At 41.6% G+C, this 27,730-nt stretch overlaps 1 long non-coding RNA gene across 1 annotated transcript; it reads right to left on the bottom strand.

The window, feature by feature from the left end:
• Positions 1-1,584: 1,584 nt before the first annotated feature.
• On the bottom strand, positions 1,585-27,517 carry LOC115089337. Its single transcript, XR_003856082.1, has 3 exons — positions 27,400-27,517; positions 19,648-19,836; positions 1,585-2,142 (listed from the first exon to the last, which is right to left on the bottom strand). It is a non-coding gene; the product is annotated as an uncharacterized LOC115089337 (long non-coding RNA).
• Positions 27,518-27,730: the final 213 nt, after the last annotated feature.

Raw genomic sequence — 27,730 nt, 5'->3', positions numbered from 1 at the left:
GCTGCTTATCCCAGGGATAAGCAGTGGATTTCCCCAAGTCCAGCTTAATAATGGTTTATGGACTTCTCCCAAAAAAATGCCCAAAACAAATGGAATCACCCAGGATGAATAGGAAACAAATGAAATGACAAAGAAATCCCAGTCAGCAATATTCTACGGGGGTAATTTTCAAAAGGATTTACACACATAAAACTAGGTTTTATACATGTAAATGCATTTTACTCATGTAAGTGGCTCTTGAAAATTGCTACGATAGTATATTACATTTACATCTGTAACTGCTTTGAATATTATCTCCTATGGAATTGTGAAACCTCATGCTTAGGAATATTTATGTTTGTAGGACCATTCTCAAACCTAGTCTATTAATTGTAACTATATAGGCTACTAGTTACAGATCCTTATTTGCTGGTATTTTTATGATGATTTTAAGAATTACAAATGCCCAAAAGACTAAACCACTGTACATGTTCAGCTCATGAGTGAACCAATAAAGAAGACAAAAAAAATACTTAGCTTCACTAAAGCAAATTGTCTAGGCAATACTTCAACACAGGGCCGTGTTTCATAGAAAACTGCTTCAGGGGGTTTTCTGTGGCAATACAGGCTCACCTTAATCTGAATGTCAAATTTCTCTAAAAAAGGAGGAAGACACTAATGGCTTTTAAAGGGGAAGGAAACAGAAATTACATCACATATAGATGAAAACGCAGAAAAAACGTGTTGTGTATAAATGTCAAAAATACATTTGAATCTAAAAAATATCAGTTCTCTCCCCAGCAGTGGGTACATGTTTGTATCTGTCTGTTCTGTAGTTTAACTGTTTAGTGCAGTCCTCACGTCTGAGGGTTCTTAATAATGAAGTACTGTTTGTAACCTATTATAAAAATCTGTGAGCCTTTTTCTTTAAGAGGCCCCCCCTCCACTTTCTCTCACCATCGGGAGAGCTTGAATCCTATTCAACCTAACTTAAGTTTTCCAGGGTGCCTTATAGGTTCAAAGGACTGCCCTTATTGCTCCCCCTGTGTTACATGGTTCTTAGGCTTGCTGCCATTGGACCCTGTGCTCTGCCTCTAGCTGTGTGGAGGCGTTTCTGTTGGCAGCTCATGGCCATGAGTCAGTTGCTCCATGCTGGCCTCTGAGTAACTTTGTGTGCTCTGTTACCCCCTGAAACGGATTGGATTTCACCTTCCCTCTTATTGCCTTCTTCTATGGAATAAATCAGCCTCATATTCCTCTCATCCTTCCCATCTCTACAATAACTAACTCCTGCAACACAAGAAACTCCATTCACCCTTCTCCTGCTATAGTTTCAGTTACCAAAGATTCTTGCCTGGGGCTTGCATCTGAAGTGCAACAATTGTAAGTAAAGTTTACTTGTACAATAAACAATTTCAGACGTACAGAATCTTTGTCATAAGGACTGATTGTGGGGGGGAAGTTTAGCTGCCTAGGTAATAAAACATGGATGTTTTATGTGAGCCAGAACAATCACACAAGTGTAAAGTTTACCCTCATACAATCAATATTTATTTATTTATTTATTTATTTATTTATTTATTTTATGAGAGAATTGCAATTTAATTTGTCATTGAGTACATCTGGAGCAACTGTGTGTAAGGAAATAATCTAATATTGTTTGCATCTCTTTTATGCCTTCTGTATATCTCCCCGACATCGATGGGGACAACATTTTTCAAGCACTGTCCATCTAAGATCCTGAAATGGTATTTAAGCAAACACTGTGATACAATAGGAGCCGTCACTCTCGGGGTATGTATACAGCTCTTATGTTCGATGACTCCAACCAATGTAAATTAGATTGCAAGGACATTAAATAAAGTAGATGACTCCCATTGATGAGCAGTCAGTAGATTGTTTCAATGTTATAATCCAACCTTAAAGAGGGTGTGTCCATACTATCCCAGTCATAGTGGTGTCACTAATGGAGCAGTGACCACGCTTGCAATATCCACTTATCAGTTGCGGCTGACCCAAGTTATCTTGATGAAACCATGAATGTACCATCATATCCCTGATGTTATGTCCATGAGAAAAAGCTGTGCATAGAAAATCTTCAAAAATCTGATGAAGAGTTAGGACATGCCTGTGATGTTTAATAATCCTAATCATATCTTCAACCTGAGTGGTATAATGAAGAATGCATGTAAGATCACGTTGTTTGTCTTTAGATCTATATGACAGCAGTAAGGAGTTATTTGTGATAAACACCCTCTTATATGCTCTTTTAATTACTGACCAAGGATATCCCCAGGTTTGTCATTAGATTGTCTTTTGAAAACGCTCACATCTAAACAAATTCTTAGTTGCAAAAATTGGCTGACTGCAGGCTTTTAGGTTACATGGATAGCAACTATTATACATTAAAAAATTATTGCAATCAGTCTCTTTTTGATATAAAGTGATTGTTATTAAATTACCTTGCTTCAAAATCAAAATGTCTAGAAAAGAAATTTGTAAAGTGTGAAATTGCATAGTAAATCTCATATTATGATCCAACTGGTTAATGCAATGACAGAATGCTTTTAATGATCCTGAATCTGATGTCCAAATGAAAAAAATATAATCAGTATAGCAGCAACATGATAACCATAAAGTGATATCAGAGGAATTTGAAGTGACATTGAAGACTTGTTTTTTTTCCCTGGCGGTAGGACATTTGTACGAAACATGGTCTTGTGTCGGGGATAAAGAAAAGGGAATAAATGCTACATTTTAGTTAAGTACTGCATTATAGACACTATTTTAATTGCAGAATCTAAGAAAAAAAAAGAAAAGAAATATGTGGACTATAGTGATGGACCAATTATAAGATGATATTGCAGGCAATTTGAATAATAATAACCTGGCATATCCAGTATGATGGTCCTTTATTCATCCATTGGTGTGCAGGTGTCACTAAATAAAGTATTTGTAATCTGGGATAAAACATTGGATTGGTATTTAGTTCATATATTTTAAAAGAAATAAAACCAAAAGCTAATGAAAAAGAAAGGAAAAACCAAAATGAATGGAAGGGACTAGAGTTCCCCCTCCCCTGCTGAAAAAATATACAGTTTTGGCATTGTAAATATTTTAATAAAGCCCCCTGCCAGGCCTGCCTTCACTCTCTCTTCAACCTACTCCAGATCCTTCTTGCTCCATCCGTTGGTCTTAAGAAATCCAAAAGAAACAGAAATGATCCTCAGGCACTGCTGCCCTGGAAAATCCTTATTCAGAATGATTCTGGGTGGCCTTAAGGCTGCTGCCATTTTGAATAAGGACCTGGCAGGCAGGAGTACCTGGGGATTTCTCCTTCCCCATTTGGATTTCTTAAGACTCACAAACTGGGGGAGAGAAAGGGCTTCAGGTTTTATTTTGGGGTTTTTTTTTTTGGGGGGGGGGGGGTTTGCAGTGGCAACGCTTTTTTCCATGTAAGGGGGAGAGGGATTGTGGCATGGGCGGATGACTATTTGGAAAATGAAACCAAAGAAAAATAATTTGATTTTCTTTTATTTGCAAAAGAAAATGAAATAAAAGCGCATTCCTAGAAACACTAGGAGTGATGAAAACTAGGCAGAAGCTAAGCAGAAGAAACAGGCTTTCAGCTTAGAGTGGTAAAACTAGAGGCAGCATTTACAAACATTAAAACATAAATATGATGACAGATGAAAACCGCAAAGCCTGATGTGCCCAGTTTCCCAACCTACCTCAATACTGCAGATTCTACTTCATCTCTAACTTAAACTCACATCCTCCACCACTACAGTTTCTCTGTATGTCTACCTTGCTTGATTTAGTTCTGATATTGTTTTTGCCCCCCCCCCCTTCATTTGGAGACTGTACCAGGCATCCACCACCCCTTCTGTCAGTGTAAAAAAAAATGATGTATTAGATAGATGTTGGTTTACCTTCCAAAAATACCGTTATATTCACTGTTTAAAAATTCTTGTTGACATCTCATCTCATTCCAAAGTTTGCACAAAGTAATTCTTCTCAAGGACAGATAATCTAAAAGAACTATGAACCTTATATTGGATGACAGATGTTACATTTAACACTGTAAATCTATTTTTACATTCAATTGCAATTGTTGGCTTGGAAACCAGTTTTGATTTTTCTCTACTGTTTGTATGTTGTGTTCTGCAAGACAGGGGCAGCTCAAGGCATTCTGCTGCCTGAGGTGAGATGGCAGTCGTCGTCGTCGTCCCCCTCCACTCACCTCACTAGGGTGTGTAGCAGGTAAATCCTTGGAGTTTTGTTGAGCAGTAGCCTCTTAGTCTGACCCTTTTGGTGATTTAAAATGCTGGGTAAGGTGGGAGGCAGAAAGAGGTCAGGGATCCCAGAGGAGTGGCAAATAAAGTGTCAATGACAATATTTCTAGGAAGCTGACAACCCTGCTACACTCCAGAAACCCTACCATCTGCTTCCCATCTTTCCCTAGCACCTGCCCCCAGGCCCAGTAGGAGATGGGTGAATGGTGGGGATTTATTGTGCAACACTCTCTCCCACTCATATACATCCCCTTACAGTCTTGCTCCCTCTGTACTTCCCTCCCTTTTCCCTTCTGCTCTTTTTCTCACTCCCTTCTTCTACCTCACTCACACCTGCTTCCCTTACACCTTTCTAACTCATACCCTCTCCTTCCATTCCCTCTCCTCTCATACACAACCTCCCTTCTCTCGCTCACAATCTCCCTTCCCTTCGTCTCTCCCTCACACCCTTTCTTCCCTTCCCTTTTGCCCCCTCTCACTCACATCCACAGCACTCCCGGGTGTTCTTCCTTCTGCTGGTGGGGAGGAGAGAGCACTGCCAGCAGAGTACTTCTCACACTGCTGTGCACGGTGGTCCTCCTGCCAGCATGGGGTGGGAAACGCTGCCATGTGAGACTTTCTCCCCTGGCAGGCATCTAGGTGGAAAGTTAGGTAGCTGGTGCAGTGGTGCCTTACTGCTGTCCCCAAAATGTTGACACCTGAGGCAAGTATTTTATCCTGCTTAAATTATAGAAACTACCTCTGCTGCAAGAGATCTCATTCAACACTGATCTGCAAAGATGAGGAAGGGAATAGTCTTTGTTTTTTACTTGTTAATTTATTATACTATTCTGGCATTTGTTTACTAAACCTGCATATACTTGATAGCAGAATGATGGCAACATGTCCAAAATTCTTGGAGTTCTGATTTGTTTTTCTTGTGAATAATAGCATCAAAAATTGAAGCCTACTATTTATTCCCACAGTTGATCTAGTTCAACAGTAGAAATTGCCATCAAAGTGCAATGTACAGTATTCCAAATGAGCTCTCACCATGGACCTATAGAGGGGCAATATCACCTCCCTTTTTCTGCTGACCATTCCTCTCCCTATATAGCCAGAAATTCTTCTGGCCTTTGCTGTCACTTTATCCACCTATTTGGATAAAGTGATAGCACAATCACTCCTAGATCCCATTCTTCTTTCGTGCTTAGAATTTCACCCCCAATACTATACTTCTCCCTTTGGATTTTGCAGCATAAATGCATAACTGCATTTTTTAAGCATTAAATCTTAGCTGCCAGACTCTAGACCATTCCTCAAGCTTCCCTAGATCTCGCTACATGTTTTCCATGCCTTCCTGGCCATCTATGCTGTTGCAGGTTTTGGCATCTTCAGCAAAAAGACAAATCTTTCCAGATAATCTTTCAGTAATGTTGCTGACGAAAATGCTGAAAAGAGCCAATCCAAAGACTGATCCCTAAAGCCCTCCACTAGTAACAATAGGGGGTATTACTAGTGGGGTGCCTTAGGGAAGGAGATGTGAGTGAGGAGAGCTGTGAGAGAGAAAGGAAGAAAAGCATAACTGAGTTAAAGAGAAGGGGAAAGGTATTAGTAAAAATGAGGAGGGTGAGTAAGGGGAAGAGAGGAGGGTTTGGTGAAAGGGGAGGGGAAGGGGGATGAGTGTGAGAAGGAAAAGGGGTGTGTGAGAAGGAAAAGGGGTGAGTAAGAAGAAAGGCAAGGGGGTAAGTGAGAGCAGAGGGAAGGAAGGGGATATGAGCATTGATATTTTTGATGTAACTGCAACTTCACTCTCCACTTTGGTGAGGGAGGAAAAATGGGGAATTGGATTCAGATGGCAACTAACTCAGATCCCGCTGTTTACTGTCTGGGAGTACTGATATGCAGATATAAGGGAAAAAGCATAGGACTGCTTCTACAGCCAAATACAAAAGCAAAGCAAGTCAGCATTGCTGGAATTTTCTGGAAGGCTCCTCACCCAGTAAAAATGTTGCTAGCAGTCATTTTTTACGGGTTTGACAGTTGCTTGGTTTTTTGATTGAAAATATTTCTACCCTTATCATTGTTGAGGTTGAGGATCCAGCCAGGCTGGGGAGCCCCCACAGGAACAGTCCTTGGGTACAGGGCAGGACAGAACTGAGCTAGGGAAACTTCAGCCTATACCAGCCACCTCCCCCACAGGTTGAGCTCTGGGTTCTGGCGGCCGGCAGGTCTTAGACAGGGGATGGTGTTGAGAGTAGTACTGGACTGGAACTAGCACCGGTGAAGCTCGGCAGGACTGGAAGCTGAGGCCAGGCAGAGCTGGAGACTGAGGCTGGGCAAGACTGGAGATGCAGGCTGCAGGACCAGAAGCTGCAACAAGACTGAGGTTAAGACAATGGTTAGGCACAGGAAAGGACAAGGCACAGACAAGACAGAGATTAGACCAGACAGATAACAGTGAAGGTCACTTAGGCAAAAGGCCTGAGAAGGCCACAGAGCTGGGCTGAAGCCAAAGAGGCCACAGGGCAAGGCTAAAGTAGAAGGCTTGGAAAAGCCACCGAGCAAAACCGGAGCAGAAGGCTTAGGAAAGCCACAGAGCATTCAGAGACGTGAGGCCAAGCAGGGAGCCAAATAGACTTGATGACAGCCACTTAAAAAAGACTCTGCCACATGTTAAAGTTACGAAAATGGGGGGGGGGGGGGGGGGGGTAGTAATGAGTGTCTTAACTCATTTCCTCCTATTCATGAAAGTTAAGAGCTTAAGTCCCATGCTGGGTCAGATCAATGATTCATCAAACCTAGCCTCTTGTTTCCAACAAATCCTGTTGCTCAGTCTCACAAGAGGTGTGTACTTGACTAATAGTGATTAATGGACCTATTCTCCAGAAACTTGCCCAAACCATGGTTTGTTTTTTTTTCAACCTAGCTATACTACTAATCCTTCAGCAAGAAGTTCCACAACTTAATTCAGCACTGACTGAAAAAAATACTTTCTTAATTTTATTTTAAATCTGCTACCCATTAGGTTCAGAATGTCTCTTAGTTCTAGTACTATGTGAAAGTGAAAATAACCATTCCCTATGAACTTTTTACCCATCCTACTTATGATTTTATAAACCTGTCTTTCTTCTCGAGGCTCAATAGCCGTAATCTGCTAGGACAAATTGATCACAAAGGGTCAGTTCTTGCAATAAACAGTTCCTATTCCTAAGAAGGCCAAATGCTATGTACTCTCTCTAGTTGTTTTCCATTACATTGCTCATTGCACTTCTAGTGAGTCTCGGCTTACGCAGCTTCATATTAAACTCTGCACCTCTTGATTCATATCTGATCAGACACTTTGGTGCCAAGGGGAACATTGTTGTTGTGAATCGCAAGCAAAAGCCGAATCTTGGTAATTCCCAGAAGCTGCACTTACAAGAACTGTAACTGAGATTAGGGCTTTGCTTTCATAGTTTTATATATGTATATATGGTACTGCTTCCAGAAAGAATTTCAATTTGGAGAATGTCCAGTGTGGAAGATTCCTGTGTAATTAAAATGGATTTTAAAAAAACAGGACTATGCCAGTGTTTTGAATAGATTTCAGAGAAGTTCTTCTACAGATACAATGTAAAAAAAAAAATCTGCAAGAAACTCAGATACAGAAGATAAAAATCCAGTAGTTAAAACATATTTCAGGGAACTCATAAATAAGTTAAATAGAATTTTTAGGGGCAATTTTCAAAATCCCTAAATTGATGTAAAGTCAGCAGCTACTTTTTATCCATGGGCTTTGTACCAGTTTTCAAAGTTATAGTATATGCATACTTCTTTCTTTGAACATTGCCTCAGGGAAAAAAAATAATACCTGTAGAAACTGGCACCTGTTTTTCTGCAGATTTTTTTCCATCTTCTCATGAATAGATTTGAAAATGCAAACACTGGAATGAATTTTCAAAGAAGTTATGCCTGTAAAAGTAGCACATATAGCAATTTTCAAAAGCCATTTTACCCACGTCAATACTTTTGAAAATTATCCCCATGCGCATTATTGTCCTCCTCTGATCTAAACACATCCCTAGGGAATGCTGCCGCTCTATCAGGCCTGCCCTTGGACGTGTGTTTTCCCTTACCCCTTATTCAGTAAGGGGCGGAAAACACGCATCCAACCCGCGGCACCTAATAGCGCCCTCAACATGCAAATGCATGTTGATGGCCCCATTAGGTATGACCGCGCGATACAGAAAGTAAAATGTGCAGCCAAGCCGCACATTTTACTTTAAGAAATTAGCGCCTACCCAAAGGTAGGCGCTAGTTTCTGCCGGCACCAGGAAAGTGCACAGAAAAGCAGTAAAAACTGCTTTTCTGTGCACCCTCCAACTTAATATCAAGGCGATATTAAATCGGAGGTCCCGAAGAGTAAAAAAAAAAAAAAAAAAATTAAAATGGGCCGGCGGCTGTCGGGCCGAAAACCGGACGCTCAATTTTGCCGGCGTCCGGTTTCCGAGCCCGTGGCTGTCAGCGGGCTCGAGAACCGACGCCGGCAAAATTGAGCGTCGACTGTCAAACCCGCTGACAGCCTCAGCTCCGGGTCAAAAGGAGGTGCTAGGGACGCGTTAGTGTCCCTAGCGCCTCCTTTTGCCTGTTTCTACTGCACCACCTAATTTAAATACAGAATTGCGCGCACAGGCGTGTGGCCTGTGCGCATGCCGGGAGAGGGGGCGTTCGTCCGCTCTCCCGCGGACTTTACTGAATTGGCCCGTATGTGAGTAAAAGTATGCATATTGTGGAACCATATACAGTACGTACTTTTAGCCAGAGGGAATGCAGTTTTCAGACAGCCCCCTTACCTGGCTAAAATCATTATTTATCTGGGAAAATGACTTTTGATAATTATCCTACTCATTAGGAATATACATTCATTTCAAATGAAAACCAAAATTGCAATGAATAAAACCATTTTTGGTTCATCCACTCCCACCAACCTCAACTGTATTTCAGGAACCTCAGAAGGGGTAAGCAGTGGTGAAGGAGAGTTATTGGCCCTATTGGGGCAACTGCTGTCCTCAAGAGGTGCTATACTCAGTGTCACCATTCCCTCTAAGCTGTGCACATGTACATGCACCCACAACAAAACAGTGTGCACAAAAAATCCCAGTATTTGCATTATACTTGCTCGTAGCACACAAATTTGTACTCAAACTTTATAAAAAATTGCACAATAGAACATTTTTGTGCACAGGGATGGTAACTTTCAAACCAGCGTTGTTTGCATGCATGCACACAAATGTATCAACTCGCACAGAGGTACAGTCATTTTATAACATATGTTATAAAATAGCCTGGCCACGCGCATATGTGCGCAAATTCCACTTCTACTGCGTAAATTGGGGAATTTTAAAAGGAGCACACGCTGACACCATTCCCAGTTTTACCAGTTTGTCCCCAGTTTACCCAGTTAAAATATAGGTCCTCCAACCCCCCTCCCCCCTCGGTTTAATAGCCTTAACTCCCCACATTTAGCTCCGATCCTTAAATGTTAACTTACATGGCACCCACAGGAGAAGTAAAGTTATGCAGCAGGGGACCTCAGTGCACACTGGGTCGCATCAGTATTTACATGCACATTTTAGGTTCACGCCCCGAAATGCCTGCCCCGCCCAGACAATGTCCTGCTCCTTTTTTTAAACTTTCGAGATATGTGCCCTGTGGGAGATAAGTGCGTATCTTGGCGGTTTTTAAAATCTTCTTAGCACGTGTGAGCCCTTCTTCTTTCATCCCCTAATTAATGCGACCGGCTCGCTTTTAAAATTCACATCAGTCTTTCAAAAATTAGAGGTAGCATTGCTCAGGGCAGAGATGCTCTGTTTAGACAGGTTATTGGCTTTTGGGGGATGCTGCTGCTGCAATATTTGATTGGAAGGGGGGTCAGCCTGGGTGGGAGCCTTCATTATGTCTCAGACAGAATGTGCAAGACATCATGACCTGTATGGAGCTTTGCATTAGTAGCCAGATAACACAGTGGCATTATCTGTCATAAAACATCAGGCTTAATGCTCTTGAGTCTTTAGTACACTAGGCATTTAACATGGTGTTTTCTGGCAGATGCCGCATGTGGTAAAATAGTTCATTAACATTGTTACATTTCTGGTCCACGGGATGTTCATGCGAACCGGCGCACTCCAATGACCAGACTCAGCCAGCTTTAATGGCCCTGTGACGCCCATGGATGACGTCACCCACCTAGCCCTATAAAGGGCCTCTCCAAACGCTCACTCATTGCCTCAGTAATGGGTTGCCTGCATCCTAGCAGTGGTGAATTGCTGCCTCGAGTTCCTGAGGTCTAGTTCAAGCCTGCCTCATCCTCCCTGTTCCACTGTCTCTGTCCTCTCAGTATCTTCCACGCCTGCCTTTGTACTGACTACCAGATCTGACCAAAGCCTGAACCCTGACTATTCAGGTTAATAAATATGTGGATAAAGGTGAACCGGTAGATGTAGTGTATTTGGATTTTCAGAAGGAAATGGGAAAGTCCCTCATGAGAGGCTTCTAAGAAAAACTAAAAAGTCATGGGATAGGAGGCAATGTCCTTTCGTGGATTACAAACTGTTTAAAAGACAGGAATCAGAGAGTAGGATTAAATGGACAATTTTCTCAGCGGAAAAGGGTAAAACAGTGGAATACCTCAGGGATCTGTACTTGGACCAGTGCTTTTCAATATATTTATAAATGAACTGGAAAGGAATACGACAAGTGAGGTAATCAAATTTTCAGATGATACAAAATTATTCAGAGTAGTTAAATCACAAGCCGATTGTGATACATTACAGGAGGACCTTGCAAGACTGGAAGATTGGGCATCCAAATGGCAGATGAAATTTAATGTGGATAAGTGCAAGGTGTTGCATATAGGGAAAAATAACCCTTGCTGTAGTTACACGGTTAGGAGCTACCACCCAGGAAAAAGATCTAGGCATCATAGTGGATAATACTTTAAAATCGTCGGCTCAGTGTGCTGCAGCAGTCAAAAAAGCAAACAGAATGTTAGGAATTATTAGGAAGGGAATGGTTAATAAAACAGAAAATGTCATAATGCCTCTATATCGCTCCATGCTGAGACCGCACCTTGAATACTGTGTACAATTCTGGTCGCCGCATCTCAAAAAAGATATAGTTGCGATGGAGAAGGTACAGAGAAGGGCAACCAAAATGATAAAGGGGATGGAACAGCTCCCCTATGAGGAAAGGCTGAAGAGGTTAGGGCTGTTCAGCTTGGAGAAGAGACGGCTGAGGGGGGATATGATAGAGGTCTTTAAGATCATGAGAGGTCTTGAAGGAGTAGATGTGAATCGGTTATTTACACTTTCGAACAATAGAAGGACTAGGGGGCATTCCATGAAGTTAGCAAGTAGCACATTTAAGACTAATTGGAGAACATTCTTTTTCACTCAACCCACAATAAAGCTCTGAAATTTGTTGCCAGAGGATGTGGTTAGTGCAGTTAGTGTAGCTGGGTTCAAAAAAGGTTTGGATAAGTTCTTGGAGGAGAAGTCCATTAACTGCTATTATTCAAGTTTACTTAGGGAATAGCCACTGATATTAATTGCATCAGTCAACACCTAACAATAACCAAACCTCGTTCCCTTGTTTTCAAGAGACAATAAACAACCAATTATAGAGGGAACTCCCCAATATAGCAATGTGCGGTGGCTATGTATGAGGCACCCACTATGTGGTTGTCTCCTTGAATAGCCCCCGTGTTTGTTCTTTAAATCACTTTATTATTTTTATTCAATTAATTTTTTTATTTTTTTATTTTCCTGTGCCTGGGTGTCTGGTATCCGCTCCCTAGCAGGTGTCCCAACCTCTGTTATATATGTCCCTTTTATTATGGGTACTTATCAATTCTGCAGTGGTACAACTCTGTTCCTGCCATTGCTGTGAGGTCGGGGTCACCTGCCCGCCCGACATCAGCCATGTTTCGGCAGTCATCTGCCTGCTTCAGGGGCCTTGGGGGAGGGGGGGGGGGAATAACTTCTGTTCCGCTCGGCGTTACCAATCTCTAAAGCACATGTCTTTTTATAAAAAGTATAACAGACATTTAGTTTTATACATATACCTATTCTATTATACTATCTATGGGGGGTTTTTTAATACTGAAAAACAGTATACTCTCTCACATAATATAACAATGCTGGGTAATAGCCAAATAAATATTCAACACAAGCTGAAGCTACCAACCCAATATGATAATCCAAATGTTTGAACGATGATAGTACACATAGACAAGTTTGTGTAGGGAAGACCTCATACAAAGGCATACAATTCCATGCTAGTTAGCACAAAGTGTAAGTATACCGATAGTATAATCATAGGTCTAGTGTCATTTCAATTTTTCATTGAGATTTTTCATTTCAATTTGTGTATTTGTGATAAAGTGAGTATCATCATTCAAATTTTGATACTTAGCTTTTGCGCTGTTGGAGGAAATGCCTGAGACTTGGTCGTGAAGGTTTTGTAAGATACGAGCCCGACACGTACCGCGTTTCGGCATGTGACAGCCTTCTTCAAGGGGCCTATTGTGTCTAAGAATTTAAAGAGACATCATTAAAGACAAAATGGCATGAGCATTGAAAAAATATACATACTTATTGACATCTATTGGAACTAACGCGTAGATGCAGCAGCGGCATATTCTGGACCGGTAATGTATCTCCTCTACCGGAGGGGCCGCTTTGGCGCCATTTTTAAAGGGAAAAACAACCAATGGGTAAATGCCACTTAGTCAGGAAGTATTGTGATGTCATTAGTTGCTATGGGCCTCATTTTCTAAAGTATCGTAGGCCTGCGATACTTTAGAAGATGAGGGGTGGGGGGCTGAAACGGGGGAGCGGGCCTGTGCTAGCCTGCAGTGATCGCACCGTTGCGGTGCGATAGCTGTCAGTTTCACACCCAATAGCGCCACCATAGGAGGTGCATCTATTGGGAGCGAAATAGGCAGCGAAAAAGCACTTACCTTTTCGCTGTGCGCGCCGTCGTCGCGGAGTCGGCCCCGGTGATGTCCCAACTCCTCCTCTTCCGGGGCCGACTCCGCCCCCATTTTGGTATCGCACGTGAAAAGGGACATTTCGCGTGCGAAACGTCCCTTACCGCGTGCGATACATTTGGAAAATAAGGCCCTTTGTCACTATAGCAGAGAATACCATTCAATAGCGGCATTCAATCCATCGGGTTGCATACTATTTAAATGAAAAATCCAACGTTGCTCACGGAAGTTCAAAACCTTTTGTGGATCACCCCCCTTGATGAAATATATATTCTATCGATAACCTGCCACTTCAAATCCACAAATGAATGTTGTTTGTCTAGGCAGTGCTGGACTATGGGAGCAGTTAATTTGCCGCTATTAAGACAACTCCAGTGTTCAATCATTCGAGTTCTAATGGCTCGTTTGGTCCTCCCAATATAGACTTCATTGCATGGGCACATTATAATATATATAACGTGGGAAGTAGAACAATCTGAATGAATATTGACAATGTATTTTGCCACCATTGTCTTTCCATGAGACTCTGTTGAGGGACTGAGCGCACACTGTGCATCTGTTACAAGCCCAGTGGCCAATAGGGGCTTCAATCTGCGGTGCAACGTCTGGTTTCAAGAAGGAGTGGGTAAGCAGATCTCAAATTATGACCTCTACTGTAGGCAATTAAGGGAGGATCAGAAAAAACCACATATGTTTTCAACACATGCCAATATTTACGAATAGTTGTAGCAATGGCTGTGGATTTTGTTGAGATCTCAAAGTACATACTAATGGTGGATCATATCGTTGTTCAGATTGTTCTAAAAGGAGTCACTCGCGTTGAGCATTTGATGCTCGTTTTAAGGCTTTCTTGATTGTAGACGGAGGGTAATCCCGATGCAGCAATCTAGATGCAAGAAATTGGGCCTGTGTGGAAAAATCCTCTTTTTCAGAACAGAGCCAACAGAGACGTAAAAATTGGCCTACCGGAAGGCTTTTTTTTTTAAATTATAGGCATGATAGCTAGTGAAATGCAGTAGAATGTTTTTGTCGGTGGGTTTTCTGTATAAAGAGGTGACAAAATGATCCTGAATCCGGGTTATCAAAATGTCCAAAAAGGTGATCTGTGAATGATGAGACTGCATAGAAAAGAAGAGATTAGAGTCCAGAGAATTAATCCACGTTAGAAACTGTTGCAAATTTAATTCAGTACTGTGCCACAAGAAAAAAAAATATCATCGATATACCGCATCCAATGTGACACGGATGAGAAAATAGAGGCAGGATATAGATGTTTTTCTTCAGTCGGCCATGTAGAGGTTTGCTAGGCTCGGGGCCATAGTGGCCCCCCATTGCTGTTCCGTGTATTTGTTTGTTTGAAAAAATGGTCGTTGAATAAAAAATAATTCTCACATAGAGCAATTTTGGCTAATTCCACAAGAAAAATAGTTGGAACTCGATGAGGATGAGGACGAGTTTCTAATGCTTGTTCCAAAATTACAAGGGCCGGGTCTTGAGGAATACTAGTGTATAGCGCTCTAATATCCAGGGTCACCATGATACAAGGGGAAGGTAGATGTATGGCATCCAAAAGTGTCAACATAGATTTGGTGTCTTTAATGTAAGAAGCCATCTGAGGAATCAAAGGCTGTAGAAACTTGTCCACGAAAATAGACAGAGGTTCTAAAAGAGACCAAATGGTGCTAACAATGGGTTTGCATGGAGGTTTTTCAACATTTTTATGAATCTTAGGGATCATGTGCAGCACAGGTGATCGATATGATTTGTTCACCAAAAAAGTGTGTTCCTTATTAGATAAGAAACCAACAGCAAATCCATCCTCCACTATTTCTTCGATCCGTTGCAGTAACACTGGACCTGGATCCTGAGGTAAAACCAAATAGTTGTTGTGATCCGAAACATGGTCCTGTACTGTATTAACATAAAATGATCTGTCCATAATGACAGTGGCGCCACCTTTATCCGCTTGTTTAATGACCAATGTTGTAGTAGATTTCAATTCTTTTAGTGCCAAATATTGCTCCTTGGAGAGATTAAACTGTGGATACTCATTTACAGATTCAATTTCATCCAATTCACAGAGAACAAGATCAATAAATGTTTTAATATGAGGGTCAACGGGGCCCGGGGGTAACCATGTAGATTTTGGAAAGACAACCGAACAGTCGGTTGTAGGAGCCTGTAATGAAAAAAATAACCTTAATTGTAATTTGCGGAAAAATCTGAATAAATCACGTCTGGTAAGGAAAGGGTCATAATAATAGAACAGCACAAAAGACAAGCCTTTTTCCAATAGAGCAAGTTGTGCAGATGTGAGCTGCTGCGATGAGATATTCACTACAGTGGATTGAGAGCACTCTGCGAACGAGTTTGTGGGCGACCTCCCGTATCCAACCAGTTGGTCCCTCGGTTCCGAAAAAAACGACGTCCGAATCTTCGTGTAGAAGATCGGTAGTTGTTGTATCGGGGATCAGTTGGCATGGACTGTGGGTTACTTGCAGTGTCCACATCTGATCCTGATGAGGAGTCTGCAAAAGCTCCTTTTCTAGGTCTTGTAGTCCGGCGACGCTGCCATGGATAAACAGTACCGGCAGCGTAATCGTTCTCATCTCGTTTATACTTGGAGATTTTTGATTGCTGGATCTCAGCTCTGAACTTCTCCATAGAATGATTGAATTTGTGGAGTTTCTTATCATACTCCTCCAAACTCTCTATAGTCTGTAAAACTGTTCTTATTTCATCACATGTAGATTTCACTGTTTCCGTCAATTTATTTGTGGTCTCCACTAACAGGAGCATAATGTCAAGAGAACATTTATTGAGAATCGCAATCCATTATGCACAAACTCCTCATCATCACCATAAATAGATGGTTCCAAGTTTAAACGTAGCCCACGAGGGATCATCTCTGATTTAATATGTTGCAGGAGAGTGGACACATGCAACTCTGATCTAATGAACTGTTTGTATGAGACTGTCAAAGAATTCCAAAGATTTGTTATCAGATGGAACCGGTTCATCTAGGAGTAAAGTGCCCTGCAGGGCTTGTGCCACCTGTTGGTCAGTGTAATTATATACATTAGACCACATAGTTTGATGTAAAAATAAAGTGATTTTATGAGAGAATAATAACGTCAATCAGAAAAAACAGTATACTCTCACATAATATAACAATGCTGGGTAATAGCCAAATGAATATTCAACACAAGCAGAAGCTATCAACCCAATATGATAATCCAAATGTTCTGTGTAAGTACACATAGACCTCATACAAAGGCAGACAATTCCATGCTAGTTAGCACAAAGTGTAAGTATACCGAAAGTATAATCATAGGTCTAGTGTCATTTTGAAGAAGCCACTTCAAAATGTGGCTTCTTACTTCCTATGCGTACAATAAATCCCATTACTTATAGCCATGCTTATAAGTGTCAGTATAAGTAATAGGATTTATTGTACGCATAGGAAATAAGTAAGAAGCCATATTTTGAAGTACACTCAGGTTAAAAAATAGCAATTGGGATACAGGTTTATAGGTTCCATCATTGGACGGCACAAATCGCAGTCCTCTATCAGGTCCAATCCATCAGAGTACAGCAAAATCATGAAGATTGAAGTGAAACAATAATAAAAAATTTAAAAAACATATGTACAGCAGTTTCTAGATTCATAGATACACACATATAGGGACACAGGTAGGTCGGAAGTAGTTATAAGAAAACAGCACCCAAGGGTGCCTGTAGCCTCATTCTGGATGGGACGGTGGTGATTGGCCCTAGGGCATTTAAAAGTAAGTCGGGGAGAGAGAGACGCCAGATTACATCATGAAAGCGCCGCTCACGCAAAAGTCTTTTAAAGAAAAACTGTAAGTATTAAAAAAAAAAAAACCCATAGATAGTACGAGGATAAGTCAGTAAGTAAGTCACAAACATATATGGGATTAATATTCATGAAATTTATTTAAATGCAAAAGATGAATTATTTACTGTAAAATATACAGAATATAGTCACAAACAGTTTTTCTGGAAAAACCAACTACTTTTCAACGTAATCGCCGCGAACATTTATACATTTGTCCCAGCGTTTGAAAAGTCCGTCAAAACCTTCTGCGTAAAAGTCTTTTGGCTGGCATCGTAACCAGCGCTTCACCTCTTGTTCCACTTCTTCATCGCTGGTGAAATGTTTACCATCGAGATGGCTTTTCAGTTTGCCAAACAAGTGAAAATAGCTGGGTGCCAAATCCGGACTGTATAGTGGATGTTCAAGAACTTCCCAGTGCAGGTTCGCAATTGTCTGACGAGTCTTATTCGAAGTGTGTGGTCTGGCATTATCGTGAAGAATTAGCACTCCTCTTTTTTCCAGATCTGGGCGTTTTCTACGAATAGCTCCTTTAAGCTTTAATAGAATAGCACAGTAGGAAGCTGAATTAACAGATTCACCACGCTTCTGAAAACTGGTTAAGAGTATCCCATCTCGGTCCCAAAACACAGACAACATCACCTTTCCTGCAGAAGGCACAAGCTTGAACTTTCTCTGTGTCAGTGATAGTGGATGCTTCCACTGCATGGAATCATGTTTCGCTTCTGGTTGATAGTGGTGCACCCACGACTCGTCACCAATAACAATACGTGCCATCATTGATTCTCCTTTGTTTGCATAACGGCAGAGATTTTCCAAACAGACACCCATCCGGTTGTTCTTATTGTCTTCGGTCAGCTGATTGGGAACCCATCTTGCACAGACTTTGCGAAAGTTCAATGCATCGTGCACTAAGGAATATGCTAATCCATGAAAACACCCAATTTCTTTGGCAACTTCGTAAATTGTTACCCTCCGGTTAACGCGAACCATCTCTTCAACCTGCTTCACAGTTGCCTCTGTCGCAATCTCTACAGGTCGACTAGATCTGGTTTCGTCGTTCATGTTGGCACGTCCTTGTGCAAATTTATCGGTCCAGTTGTAAATTGCTTTACACGAGAGACATTTCTCTCCATATACTGGATACATTTCTTTATGAATGTCTTTTGCCACTAAGCCCTTAGCCCATAAAAATCGGACAACAGCACGTTGTTCTTCGACCGTACAATCTGTCAACACGGCAGCCATTTTCCTTGTGTACACAGCCCCTGCGCATGCACAGTTTAAATAACTATTTATGTACAGAAGCACTTCTAAGGTGCTGCCATCTATGGAATATGACAACATTACAGATCTATGTTTTATTACCTTAGTAGAGAGATTTGTGACTTACTGACTTACCCTCGTATAATAGAATAGGTATATGTATAAAACTAAATGTCTGTTATACTTTTTATAAAAAGACATGTGCTTTAGAGATTGGTAGCGCCGAGCAGGACAGAACTTATCTCCCCCCCCCCCCCCCCCCGAGGCCCCTGAAGCAGGCAGACTGTCGAAACACGGCCGATGTCAAGCGGGCAGGTGACCCCGACCTCACAGCAATGGCAGGAACAGAGTTGTACCACTGCAGAATTGATAAGTACCCATAATAAAAGGGACATATATAACAGAGGTTGGGACACCTGCTAGGGAGCGGATACCAGACACCCAGGCACAGGAAAATAAAAAAATAAAAAAATTAATTGAATAAAAATAATAAAGTGATTTAAAGAACAAACACGGGGGCTATTCAAGGAGACAACCACATAGTGGGTGCCTCATACATAGCCACCGCACATTGCTATATTGGGGAGTTCCCTCTATAATTGGTTGTTTATTGTCTATTAATTGCATCAGTAGCATGGGATCTTCTTAGTGTTTGGGTACTTGCCAGGTTCTTGTGGCCTGGTTTGGCCTCTGTTGGAAACAGGATGCTAGGCTTGATGGACCCTTGGTCTGACCCAGCATGGCAATTTCTTATGTTCTTATGCCTACTGCCTGCCTCTGACCTCAGACTGGACCATGACCATTCTCACCTGCTTGCCTGTCTCTAACCCTACCCACAACTGGGACTTCTCACATTACTACCTTCCATGAGATCAAGCCTAAGTCCTGCTGGCCCACGGAAATCACGTGCTCAACTTAAGGGGAAAGGGGCTGCTATATGTGAAGCCCTAGACCCGTCTCATCCCAGACTAGTCATGCCAGCTGTCAGGAAGGACCTACAAGGATCCACAAACTTTACAAACCTTCTTTAATGGAAGATTTTATTCTGGCTTAGTGTATTAGCCCCTAGGTAACGACTACATGCAATAGCATGTATAGCGTACATCCTACTGCATGTTTCATTCACGCCCCTCTTTCGTATCACATACTCGCTTTCCCTTAAAAAATCCACAGCACAATACAATTCATACAGGAACAGACACCACAGACTATAAATATTTTAAAAAAAAATTTGTACTTACAGAAATGAAAAAAAAATTGCTCGGAAGTCTACTGGCAGGATGAAGGGGTGATGCTGTGAAAGTGGGGGCTGGAAATCATTGTGTCCTACTTTGACTCCTAAACCAGTGCTCCTGTTTTAGTAGTGTTCTCTGTGATTCTTAAGTCTGCTGTTGTTCCTGCAGGTATAAGAGCAGCATGCCACTGTGCGACTGGAAGAGAAATGAAATAATATAGCAAGTATTTTAATCCTTTCTTAACTCCTACTCATCTAAGTGTAAAGGGGTTCTTAAACACCATATCTACAGGGGAAACGCTGACATGATGGAAGTGAAAGGTGGGAAACTATAAAAGAAAAAATAACATAAGTAAGTAGAAATAACATTTGCCAAAGTGTCAACACTATAATCAACTAGACCAGGGTTACAAATTGAAATTATTTGGTGAATAGGAATAAAACAATTTTGTTTAAAAAAAATAAAACTTTTTCCTGGGGGGGGAAGCAAAATTGCCACTGGAGGAGAGGTTGGTGGGTGTTTGAGCTCTCCCTCCACTTAAATTGTTTTCCTCTTTAACAATGCCTCATACTAAGCGTAAGGGTAAAATCAGGGAGCAATCCCCTGCATCTCCCTCGGTGGGCCCTACTCAGCAACGGATTATCCAAGCATTGCAAAGTTTTCCAAATGCAGGAACCATTGAGGAGGCTGCTGCTGAGTAAGCGGCATCATCACTGGCTGAAGAGACCTCAATGAGCCCGGGTGCACTGAGGACTCCCACTCACCCTTTATCGGCTGACACCTGCAGAAGCAGCCTTGCTATTGAGTGGTCCCGTGTCAAGCCAAGATCTGACAGTTTTGGGAAGGCTTTTATTCCTGCTACTGCAGAACCTAAGTGACTGGTTTCAGTGGAGGTTGCGTCTGTTCCGGGAGATTTGATTCATCTGCTGGTGGAGGGAGTTATCCTGGCGAGATCCTAATTTCAGGCCTCAACACCCAAGGATGGAGGGGAAGCTGCTAGAACTACTTCCATTGGGCAGGACTCCGGCGATGGCTCTCATATGAGGAAAATCGGATGAGACCTATCCAAAGTGTAACTTTAACTAAATCCTCAATTATTGCCTTAGATGTGGTTTGGAATGCTTTGGTTCTTCCAGAGAAGTCTATTTCCTCTTTAATCGTGTTGATACATATTTGCGTGTTCCGGTTGCTGAAGGTTTGATCACTTCTCATAATACAAAGAGTTAGAAGATCCGGACAAATATGTTTCAAAGATTGAGAATGTGCAATACGATCTGGTCCAAAGGGAAAATAAGAAAATGTTGCAAATAAACTTGTTAATAACATTTTTGCAGCGGGAAGAATGCCACTGCTGGACCTTCCCCAGGCCAGATTCCACGTCCAACGGAGCCAGAATAGAACTAGAAGCCGGGGTCCGGAACCCCCGCTGAACGACCTCCTGCAGTCGATCTCCTGCCGGCGCCATTTTCCGTACGGAAAACGATTCGCGGCAGGAGATCGCTCCCGGACCCCCGCCGGACCCCCAGGGACTTTTGGCCAGCTTGGGGGGGCCTCATGACCCCCACAAGACTTGCCAAAAGTCCAGCAGGGGTCCGGAACGACCTCCTGCAGTTGAATCGTGTTGGTCTATGGCCGCCGCCATTTTGCGCCGCCATTTTGCAAAATGGCGGCGCAAAATGGCGCCGGCTGAAGACAACACGATTCAATTGCAGGAGGCCGTTCCAGACCGCCGCTGGATCCCCAGGTAATTTAAGGCATTTGGGGGGGTTCGGGAGGGTGGGGGATTTAATTTAAAGGGTCAGGGGTGGGTTTTAGGGTGTTTTAGTGTGCCGGTTTTCCTGCCCTCCCCCTTCCCCCAATTTAGCTACAGACCGCCGCTGGACCCCCAGGTAATTTAAGGCATTTGGGGGGGGGTTCGGGAGGGTGGGGGATTTAATTTAAAGAGTCGGGGTGGGTTTTAGGGTGTTTTAGTGTGCCGGTTTTCCTGCCCTCCCCCTTCCCCCTGATTTAGCTACGGACCGCCACTGGACCCCCAGGTAATTTAAGGCATTTGGGGGGGTTCGGGAGGGTGGGGGATTTAATTTAAAGGGTCGGGGGTGGGTTTTAGGGGGTTTTAGTGTGCCGGTTCACGATTTTAACGATTTTCACGATACTCTAAACACTCAAACAGCCACGATACGATTCCCTCCCCCTCCCAGCCGAAATCGATCGTTAAGACGATCGAGGACACGATTCACATCTCTAATTTTAATGCCAAGCAGGTCAGTTTGGTCTTCAGCCCAAGTACTTCACTATATGGCAGTTCAGTTTTGTCTCCAGCACAAGGACTCATATATAACACTGTTCAAAATTGGCTTCCTTGCCCCCAGCCCGGCTACTTTTCCGTAGCTGGGGAGGATTTCCACCTCCCCCTTTATAGGAAACCCAAAAGATTAATTACTCGCGTTTCAGTATCAAGGATTTCAACTTTTCCTACACTGCCTGCTGCAATCCAGTTGGGGACTTCTCTGCTGATAGAACCAGTCATTTCCTCTCCTTCTTGCCCCCTGAGGTCCTCCTCTGTTTGGTTTCCCCACCAGCTTTGTATATCCAGTAGCTCCCTTGTAATCAGTTCACCACCTGGTTCCTGGTCTTGTGCAACTTCCTTTTCCCTCAGCCCTGTGGCCCTCTGGGAGGTGTAGTCATCCCCTCCCCCACCCCAAGTTCTGCCTTCACTGACTTTTTCTTGCCTTTCACTCACCTTTAATCAGAGTAATGGGATGTACTTCCCATTACAATATATATATTCCTTGCACAGTGTTAATATCACTTTTGCAGAATATATATTCCTTACACAGAGAAACCTTTAAATTTTAACGGATGGACAATCATAACACCCCACAGATATTGAACTTAAATATTTTCATTGTTTTTCCTCTGAAAGGTTATCAATAATCATTGATCTCATTAAAGAAACCTTTGTGCATTTTTTGACAGTTATGCACAAGAAGCACCTGAAGCAGTGATTCAAAACATGATATCATGTCGGGCACAATGAATGAGACGTATGCTTCTTTAAAAAAAAAAGTATAAGCATTTAAAAAATGCAAAAAAGTTTTTTCCATCTCTGGACCGATGATTATTGATGACCTTTCAGCGTTAAAAACACTGAAAATATTTAAGTTTAGTATCTGCAGGGTGTTATGATGGTCCATTCTTTATAAATTTAAAGGTTTCTCTGTGTAAGGAATATATATTCTGCAAAACTGATAAGTTTATTTGCAACTTTTTTTGTTTCAAAATTTTTTATGTCTGCAATTATTTTGGACTATTTCTTCGCCAAAGGGAAACTATACCCAAGAAGAAATTGGAAAATACGGAAAACTCTATTAGATGCTTTGATCTTAGGGTATTAAATTTTCCTGTTATATAATATGTTACATCGGTGGACTTATTCAAGAAATATATCTCTGAGATTCTAAAGATTCCTCCTGAAGGTATGCCTATTATTTCAAAGGCCTATTATCTCCCAATGGGATATGGAAGATATAGTGGAGAACAAATGCTAGATTCTACTTTAAATTTAATGGATTTCCTGGAAACTTCTGAAGAACCTCGAGGAACACTTTTGGTTTCTTTTTCTTTTTTACATGACTGAGTTTCTATTTTGAGATTTTTCTTTCATAATTGGTTAGCTGTTTTTTGGTCAGAAATTTTGGATTTACTCTGATATTACCAGTGCTACTCAAGATCGAATAAAAAAATTCTTGTCCATGTGCTCAGAAGTTCTGGTGCTTGGTGCTCAATTTATATTCATTATCCTTGTAAATGAATTGTAAAACATCTAAATGTGAAGTATGCATTTTCTGAACCATCTTAACTGAGATTTTTCTTGGATTCTCATGTTCATGGTTAGTTCCCAAAGATATTTAGCATTTGAAGTATAGGCGACGGTATTTCTTTCAGTCTTTTTCTTTTTTCCTTTTCAATGTATCGTTTAGTCTTTTTTTATGTCTTGTACTCCCCCCTCTTTCACCTTCTCGGTCATCCATGATAAAATATTTGCATAGGATTGCCTATGCATGACCTTCTTTGCATGCATTTGTATTATTCATGCAAGCAAATCGCATACAAAGAAGGTCATTGTAATAGGGGAGGAAACAGGGCAGGGAGATACAAAATATTGCATATATCACGCAATATACACGAATTAACGCACGTTAGAGCCTTACCACGGCTTATTGCATCTCTCTGTGAGTGTGGATAAGATGTGATTCTGTTTTATTGCCATCAGTTCTGATGTACTCAGTATGGACCATGTTACCAATCATTGTATATAGTTGCTGGCTATTCCACCCAGAAATAAAGTTAATAGTAGAAGTCTGAAAGTGGTGTCTGCTATACTTTATTTTAACCAGCACCAATGGGCAGCATGAGCTAGAGTTCATGGAGGGGAGGTGAGTTGTGCGGTCCCTTTTCAGTCAGGGAATACAGTGTAGTTAACTGCCACTTTGGCTGACTCTAAATAGATCCACTTCACTATCTGCATGACAAAAAATGTATAGCCCACTAAAAAAATTTGGGAAAGATAACCCTTACCCAACAGGGGATTTTTTTTCCCATCATTTTTTTAAATTCTTTAATAAGATTTTCAATTTACAATTCAAAATAAAACTTGACATTAAGGCAACAATTTCCATAAAAACATATGAAACCTTAGACCACAATTATGGTGGGTATTAAAGAAATTACAGACGAAAAGTCATAAGCGCTCCCCACCTACACTCTTTCTAAGCTGGTTAACCTACACTTTATCAGACCCTTCACTAACAGCTAGTGGCAACTCTCTATTTGACAGAAATCCTTCCAAATGACCAGGATCATAAAAAACATATTTATTGCTATTTCATTTGGCATTTGCAAGGAAGCCGTAAAGTGAAAGTAGCACCAACTACCCAAACTCTCTGCCGCTTTATAAGAAACAATTTTTGTTTCTGTTGAGTGGATCTAGCAACATCAGGAAAATACATACTCTATAACTTAAAAAGGAACAGGATTTATTACAAAAAAATACTTTAAAAGTCTATTCCCTGCCAAGTTCTCAGGGCTGGTGCTAGCTTTTTTGTTGCCCTGTGTGAACAATTACTGTGCTACCCCCCACCCTCCCCTCCCCAATTCATTCATTCTCTGTCCTGGGTCCATCCAAAAAAAGCCCACTTCCCTTACTTCCCTTCAGTGATACAAGCTTTTAGATACATTTTAAAAGGACTGTGTGTGTACCCATAAACACGTGCAAAGGTTCATGCTATTTTACACACACTTGAGGAGAGAGAAAGGGATTCCTTATAAGCCTCACTCTGATACTCTATATATGAACCATTGTAAGGGGCCTCTTTGATTCGGGGTGAGTTTTTGGGAGGTGGGATGGGGGGGGGGGGGTGTTACAGACACATTCGGTGGTATCCATTGTAAAACTGACATTATAAAATAATTGTTGATCTTATAAGTGATGAAAATGCTAACAAGAGGAGTTGATTTGTACACTGCAGCCTTGTACAAATCAACTCCTTTTTATCACTTATAAGGTCTAAAATAAGAGTTGGGGGGAGGGTCTGTAGCACCCCCCTCCCCCCAACCATTTTAAATAGTTCTTCACAAGAAGTCTATAACAGGGCTGGTGGAGATGGTTTTTAACTAAATCTAAATAGCACTGAAGTTAAAGAGAATTGTACACAAAAGAGTTGTATACAAAAGAGTTGGAACATGGGCATTGATTGTTTTCCGTTGAATTTGATTGGCTCTGGTGCTCTAGAGCAAGACAAGTTTGCAAGGTCTTTAAATAGACTTTGTTTTTCAGATTGCTATGACTGGCCAGAAGAGAAGCATGTGGAATGCCCTCAAGCAGCAGTTTAGACTGCAAAACGTGGCCATGTCTGCATCTTTCGTTGCATAGAAGTTCTGCACAAACCAGCATTTTGTGGTTTATTGGAAGCTTTCATAAGTCCAGAAAAAATAAGTGCCAAAAGTGGTTTAAACATTGTCAAGTTTGTTGATTGTGAAAACAAGTGAAATCTGACTTTGGATTCAGCAATGGTTAAATTGACAAATGTATAGAGGGTTTTTTCCCCCTGATGGCAGCTTTAAATGGCTATAGGCACCGCTAAAAGTTGTCAGGTTGACATCATGTTGGTGTGCTGTCTGAGGTTTTTTCTCCCCATTTTTCCATTGCTTTACATAGTTGCATGTGTGTGTGGCTACCTGTGGATTCTGTATTGATTAAGAAAGAATAAAAAATAAAAGGCAAATATAAAGTAATTAAGCAATACAGTAGAAGATAAAAAATTAATAAAATCTTCAAAAAAGTTTTCCCCCAACAAAAGGGATACATATAATTTAAAAATAGCTTATACACCAAAGTTGACAAAAAAAAAACCAACAAAAAAACACTGTAAATCAAACAAATCCAATCATGTAGGTGTTATGCCTGTCAGTTGCAGATGGCTGTGACCTCTCATGCTCACCTCTTTTTTCCCTGTACCATCAAGTCTGGGAAGAATGGCGGCCTCTGCTAATCCTTGCAGGTCTCTCCAGTGTTCCCAGGACAGTGTGGGTGCTGCTAACCGCCATCTTGGATCCGGAATTACTTAGGCATGTGCGCGCGTGCAAGGGCCTCCTTTGAACAAGTCATGGCAGGAACCTCAGGGGCGTTCCCTCACAATGACGCCAACCTGCTAGGGACTAGGGGGCACTCCATGAAGTTGGCATGTGACACATTTAGAACTAATCGGAGACAGTTCTTTTTCACTCAACGCACAATTAAACTCTGGAATTTGTTGCAAAGGATGTGGTTAGTGCAGTTAGTGTAGCTGGGTTTAAAAAAGGATTGGATAAGTTCTTGGAGGAGAAGTCCATTACCTGCTATTGATTAAGATGACTTGGAAAATAGCCACTGCTATTACTAGCAACAGTAACATGGAACAGACTTAGTTTTTTGGTACTTGTCAGGTTCTTGTGGCCTGGATTGGCCACTGTTGGAAACAGGATGCTGGGCTTGATGGACCCTTGGTCTGACCCAGTATGGCATGTTCTTATGTTCTTATGTTCTTATACCCCGCTCTGTGGGCCACTACCGGATCTGTATTCCTAAGGTGCCTACACTCGTCAAAGGGGATCCCCGGCATACCCCTCTCTGAGGGACACTACCGGATCTTCTCATCTGTGGCTTCGCTCTGGGTATTCCCCATTGCTCAGGACATTCTAGTATATCCCCAACTCTGTGAACATTACTTATTCCTTCCCTCATAATAAAGTCTCTACTTCTAGGTGTGTCTTATGCCACTGAGTCCATGCCTGCTGATGGTGAGGCTCACAGGGCTCCTCCCTGGGGGCGGAGACATCTCTCATCTCAGCCCAGGGTTCACATTCTTACCAAAAACATAACAGTAGGAAAGACAGAAAGCTAAAAAAAACTTGAAAGAAAATATGGGCATTCACAACACCAACTAGTAGAATTAAACCACCACTCCCTGCTTCCCCAAATAACCTATGGCAAACGTACAGTAAACAGAAACCTACCACCATGTGCTTGCAGTATGGATAACACATCAACAAGGAGTTTTGCCATGCAACAATTTGACCAACTTAACACACACAATATAAAATAGCCATGCTATTGCACAAACATGTGCTACAGATAGCAATGATTTTGATTTCAGCCATTCAAACATTTGACACAACAGGAAAAAAAATGTACTTTCTGCATGGTGCTATATCACTCACCAGGGTTGCTCCTGGATCCTCTTGCACCGTGATATCCTGGTAATCCCAGGCCATGTATCTTGGAAGCAGGGTTCTCAGGTCACTGTCCCAAACCAAGATAAGGTTTCTGGCCTGTCCACCTTTATAAGTATGAAAAAACCATGAAAGGTAACACACAGAAATATATGTTGCAGCACTACATCATATTGACTTGAATTTGTACTCCTATCAGACAATAGAACCATGCACAGATAAGACATGGAAATAAAAGATTAAATAAAACTGAACAAAAAATTTGTATCTATCTATATATAGAGATAGTCCAAAAAAAAAAAAAAGTATCACCATGTCT

The sequence above is a fragment of the Rhinatrema bivittatum genome, chromosome 4, assembly GCF_901001135.1.
Source record: "Rhinatrema bivittatum chromosome 4, aRhiBiv1.1, whole genome shotgun sequence".
NCBI lineage: Eukaryota > Metazoa > Chordata > Amphibia > Gymnophiona > Rhinatrematidae > Rhinatrema > Rhinatrema bivittatum.
Note: the sequence above shows the minus strand (reverse complement) of the source record. Positions and strands in the feature narration are given on the sequence as shown.